Below are 6000 nucleotides of genomic sequence, written 5' to 3' on the forward strand. Positions count from 1 at the left end.
AACCACAAATGGAGTCACAAAGAGTCGGACAGGAGCAAACACCATCAATAAACATGAGAGCAGTGGGAAGGAATAATAAAGGGAGAACAGGAGTAAATGGGGATACTGGGGTGCTGAAGGGGGCCTGGGAGAGAAAACCAAAGACAAACAGGTTTCACAGCATCACCCACCCTTCCCTCCCTGTAGAAGTCTCACTGAAACCAAGAGCTGAGCATTTGGGCCCAGGATTTTCCATTTCTCATCAAGTTAAAAAGTATCTCATCAGTGATTTCTCTTCAGGACATTTCAATGGCTGATTAGTGAGTAGAAGGAAATTCAGTGCAAGACAATGTGGCTGGCTAGTGAAGCAATGATCTCCTCTTCTGTGCCCTTAGCCTATGGCTCCCTCTCTTTGTCATCTTCTGCTTCTTTGATGTCTACAGTGACAGGCATCATTTACATCAGCCTGATGGGCAATTAGCCAGTAGGCTACATTGTCCCTACATAGAGAAATCTCACTTAACTGATTACTCTCCTGACCTTCTTTTAAAATGTCTTAATAGGATTTGAGTGATAATATATGTATAACCCAGTGAAATTGCCTATCAGCTCCAGGAGGGAGTGGGAAGATGGGAGGGAGACAAGAATTACGTAGCCATGGAAAAAAATTAAATTAAATTAAAATGCCTTAAAAGGATCAACTACGTAGGTCAGTGGATAGAGCACCAGGCCTGGAATCAAGAGATCCTGGGTTCAAATCACTTCTTAGCTATGTGACCTTGGGCAAGTCACTTAAGCCCCATTACCTTTCCCTTACCACTCATCTGCCTTGGAACCAATACACAGTAGTGATTCTAAGGTGGAAGGTGAGGGTTTTAAAAATAAATCAAAATTGAATTGAATTGAAAAAATTAAATGCCTTAAGAGGGGCAGCTAGATTAAATAGTGGATAGAAAGCCAGTCCTGAAGTTGGAAAGTTCTAGGTTCAAAACTGGCTTCCGGCACTTCCTAGCTACGTGACCCTGAGTAAGTCACTAAACCCCAGTTCCCTAGCCCTTGCCACTCCTCTGTTTTAATATTGATTCTAAGACAGAAGGTAAGGGTTTTAATAAATCAATCAAGCTATCAATCAATGAAATGAAAAAGAAAGTGCTTTAAGATAGAAACATCTTGACCAGTTAGTATTTATATTCCTAGCACTTGTATTGGTATCCTCAGTGCTTACCATGGTGCCTAGCACATTTGTGTTGTTGCTATTGTTCAATCATTCTGTTGACTCTTCATGATCTCATTTGGAGATTTTTAGGCAAAAATCCTGGAGTGGCTTACCATTTTCTTCTCCAGCTCATTTTGTAGATGAGAAAACGGAGGCACACAGAATGAAGTGACTTGCTAGTAAGTCACACAGCTAGTAAGTCTCGTCCCTGAGGCTAGATTTGAACTCGGGAAGAGCAGTCTTCCTGACTCCAGATCTGGCATTCTGTCCTCTGTGCCACCTAGCTGCCCACCCAGCACATTGTAAGTGCTTAATAAATGCTGCTTGACTCATTGAAGGGAGATAAGCAGGCCATAGGCACAATGGCAGATTGAGCCATAAGAAACAAAAAGGTAAAGAAACCAGAAAGAAACTGAGAAGACTTGTATGAACAGAAACAGAAAGAGTAAGAACCAGAAGAAGAACTTTCACAACTACAACAATGTAAACAGAACACTTCAAGCAAAGCCAAACTCTTTGGCAATCAGTGATTGTAATGACGCACTCTGGCCCTAAAAAACAGATAAGAGCTTTTGTTTAACCCTAGATCATAAAGAGGACCAATGGAATGAAGCTACCAGAAGATAAATATCAGTTCAACATAAAGTAAAACTTTCTGATAATTGGAGCAGCCAGAAAGCAGAATAGACTGCCTCAGGAAGGGCCAAGTTCTCCATCATTATAGGGTGTCAAGCAGAGGTTGGGTGGTTACTTAATAGGGATCTCTTAGAAGGGATTCCTATTCAAGTAGGGGTTATACTTGATGGCCTCTGAATTCCCTTCCAGCCCTGACATTCTATCATTCCATGAAGCTACAATGCTACACATAAACTATGAAAAAGTAGATCTGCATGAGACATGGGTGGATCTTTCTCAAGTCACCCACCAGCGAAAGCCTAACTATTTTTCTATCCACCAAATGGAATGGCTCACTCTAATAAAATGTTGTCATCTTAGGAAGATATTGAAGAAGTGTCTTTTATGGTAAAAATTCCAGGCACAAAGGTGACACGAAGTACTGTGCCCTCCAGGGTGTCTTTCCAGGTCTCTCAGGCTGTGAAAGATTTTTCTTCTAAAATTACCTCTTGCTTCTCTGGACATCTAACCCAGGCTGCTTTTGATTTTGTTTTCTTCTTTTCTCTGTCCAGCTCAGATCAGTTTATCCCTTCTTGACAGATGGACCCATTTAAAGTCAGATGCTTTTGGTCATGTTCATCATTTTCCCTGTTATATCTAATGTTTGACTTTCTTCCTTAGAGGTTTTATGCCAAAGCTATAAACTAAAGTGGGATTAGAGAGGCTTTTTCCAAAGACACCAAAATTTAGAGGGGAGCTGTTAACATTTCCAGTTCTTCAGAAGCATAGACGTGATTAGCAAAAATAGTTCTCAAGATTAATTCAAACCCCCTGAGGGATTAAAAAAACAACTTAGTTTTGTCCAGCCTCCACTCAGTGCTTGGACTTAACAATCTCAGAAATCCAAAAACATTGCAGTAACATCTTTAGTCCATCACCACATGATCTGAAGCCTGGACCTCCTGGCTCCACATCTAACTCTATCTGCTGAGCCACCTACCTGCTCTGGAGAATTTCTTTCTTAAGAGCTTCCTATTCCATCCAACCTTTCCCTTTAAGAGTTTCTAGTTGTAGATTTCTCTCTGTCTCTGCATTTGTCTCTGTCTTTGTCATCTGTTTTTATTCATCTCTAATCAATTTAATCTATGACTTCCTATCCTTTGACTGTCTCTGTCTTGCTGTCTCAATCTCAGCTTCAGTCTCTCTCTCACTCTGCCTCTCTGTCTGTCTCTCTGTCTCTGTCTCTCTCCCCATAACAGGGGTCCCCAAACTTTTTACACAGGGGGCCAGTTAACTGTTCCTCAGACCATTGGAGGGCCAGGACTATTAAAAAAAAACTATGGACAGATCTGTATACTGCTCTCTGGGATAGCAGAGGCTGCAGCACTGGCTGTGATGGGCCCGTCACATTTTGCACAGACCCATCAGTGCCACCACTATACTGGGCAGCAATATACACAGTGCAGAATCCTCTTCCTCAGATCACTACTCACCATGCCAACATCTTCCATTGTGCAGCCACATAATCCTTTGCACAGTACCTCGTTCTTATTCAGTTACTCTCAAAACAAGGTGCCACACAAAGGATTATGCCACCGGAAGTAGTACTGTACATGAGCGATGCCACATACAGTGCTCCTCTCACTGACCACCAATGAAAGAGGTGCCCCTTCCGGAAGTGCGGTGGGGGCCAAATAAATGGCCTCAAGCCATAGTTTGGGGACCCCTGCCCCATAACCCTCTCTCTCCCCTTCATATCTGGGGTATCAGAACATATAAGAGCATCAGAAATGTCTTTCCTCTGTTAGTCATATTGGAGAGATAAGCTGAGATCCATCCAAGATGGGTATCTTTTGGGAGATAAAGAATCAATGGCTTCTATTCCCCCTGAGGATGGGGTGAGATCTTTCCTGGACTTCATAAGGATAAAATGAGGTAATATTGGTGAAGCACTTAGCACAGTTCTTGATGCACAGTGGTCTTTAATAAATGCTTATTTCCTTCATCCCCCCCCCCAAAAAAAAACCCCAGTTTAATTCATTAAAATGTCTTCTCATAGGCAATTCTTGAACCAGGACAGTCTCCCCAGCAGAGCCTCAAAGGGACCCAGGCTCCTTCCACCCTCTCCTCCTGCCAAACTCAGCGAGGGTACCTTTTCTGCTCTTTGTCCCAGGTGTGTCTTCTGAAGCCCTGCAAGCAAAAGGTGCTGATTAGGGCTGTTGGTCCCTCCTCCAATGTCTGGGCAGGGACTTCTGGAGAATCCTTAGGCTGAGCTGCTTTTAGCTAGCTTTACAGCAGTTGGGAATTACATGCATCCCCGGCCTTTGGACACTCTCCACTTGAACTCTGCCTTTCATGATTGATTCCTGGTTTTGGTGCTGTGCAAGGTACAAGGTACAAGGGACACCCACCATCAGAGGCTGGCTATCCTCTCACTGCTGTGGTAGCATTTGTAAAGTGTTTAGCACAGTTCCTGGCATACAGTAGGTGCTTATTAAATATTTACTGACTGGCTGACCATTGGTTGTACACATCATGGCCTTTCTGAAGCTATAGCCATCCGCAATATACAAAGAAACCCGATGTCAATTAATGAAACCTGCTAAGGGATGTAGTGCTAGTTTTGACCACAAGGTGGCATCACACCACCGTGTCTATATAAGGTCATGGTAACTGCTTACCTGAAACCAAACAGTAAGTAGTAAACTACTCCCTACTCTCCCTGATGTGTGAGTTCTCTTGAACTAGTTTGGCCAAGAGGAGGTGTATGAAACCCACTGATCCTAGGGTTCTACATACCTCTAGAAGTAAGTAATGATCTGGAATATTTTCTAGAATTACTAAAACTAGGAAAACCTTTCATACCTACTTTTTTGTTTGTTTTTAATTTTTCCTTATTTTATTCCAAGAACAAATTTACAAATAAGTTTTCCATGGTGATTCATGTTTTTCCCTTTCCCTCTTCCCTTCTTCCTCCCAGAGTTACTAAGCAATTTCAATGGGTTATAGATGTTTTATCACTCAATTCCTATTTCTATATTATTCATTTTTGTAATAGAATGATCTTATAAAACCAAAACCCCAAATCATATACCCATATAAACAAGTCATATGTTTTCTTCTGGATTTCTGCTCCCACAGTTCTTTCTCTAGATGTGGATAGCATTCCTTTCTTAAGTCCCTCAGAATTGTTCTGGATCATTGCATTGCTGTTAGTAGCAAAATCTATTACACTTGATTATTCCACAATATTTCAATTACTGTGTACAATATGGTTCTGCTCATTTCACTCTGCATCTGTTCAAGGAGGTCCTTCCAGTTCTTTCCAAAATCATCCAATTCATCATTCCTTATAACATGCTAGTATTCCATCACCATCATATACCACAATTTATTCAGCCATCCCCAATCAAGGGACAATCGCTCAGTTTCCAATTTTTTGCCACCACAAAGAGTGAGGCTATGGATATTTTTGTACAAACAGGTCCATTCCCGTTTTTCTTTCTGTCCTTGTGGTGCAAACCTCGTAGTGGTATTGCTGGATCAAAGGGCATTTCATATCTACTCTTGATTCCCCATCCCCATTTTTGGAGCTTTCCTTTCTTCTTCTCTGCTGATGGATTTCATTCATGGGACTTGGGCAATTTGTCTTTTAATGGCCAAATGGTTTACTCAAGCACAATAAAGTTGCTATAAAATGGAAGAGTAGCAGATGAACAAACTTCCATGAACTGAGCTATAATGAAACTGCTTCATTTGATGGACTGACTCTACTAACATCTCCCCCTAGACAGTAGATGACAGGAAATTAAATGTGTGTGTGTGTGTGTGTGTGTGTGTAGGAAGGCTGGGGGTAGGGATGTGGATAAAATTGGGGTGTGAGTTATTGAAAACTTCCTGGCAAGCACTCTGAGAAAGTGAAATTGAAGGGCAGCCCTTGCCTATCATCTCTTGTTCAGTCATCACAATCAAGCAGAGGTTCCCAGCAGCTTCCAATCCAGTTGCACCTGCTCTAGATCCCCAGGCAACCAACAGATCTCACAGATTTGTTCCTGGATGCTCCAGTCAACTTGTTTACAAAAAAGAAGAGGACTCTTTCTACTTGTAGGCACCAGAAAAGTCCAGCTGGAACATGGTACCCAGGCATCTAACTGCTCTGCTCCAGCCACTCAGAAACGTTCAAGTCAGTC

The 6000-nt window shown here is 42.1% G+C and overlaps 1 protein-coding gene across 5 annotated transcripts in view; it reads right to left on the reverse strand.

Moving 5' to 3' along the window:
* LOC100029519 (cholesterol side-chain cleavage enzyme, mitochondrial) overlaps positions 1–4158 on the reverse strand; it is a 59638-nt gene extending 55480 nt beyond the window's left edge. For 4 of the 5 annotated variants that reach the window (XM_007478156.3, XM_056798702.1, XM_056798698.1 and 1 more), the window contains exon 1: positions 3963–4155. The gene's annotated coding sequence lies outside the window, so the exon portion shown is untranslated. Of the gene's footprint in view, positions 1–3962 lie in introns of all 5 variants that reach the window. The other variant, XM_056798709.1, reaches the window with a different exon arrangement.
* Between the last annotated feature and the right edge of the window lie 1842 nt (positions 4159–6000).

The sequence above is a fragment of the Monodelphis domestica genome, chromosome 1 (genome assembly GCF_027887165.1).
Source record: "Monodelphis domestica isolate mMonDom1 chromosome 1, mMonDom1.pri, whole genome shotgun sequence".
Taxonomy (NCBI): domain Eukaryota; kingdom Metazoa; phylum Chordata; class Mammalia; order Didelphimorphia; family Didelphidae; genus Monodelphis; species Monodelphis domestica.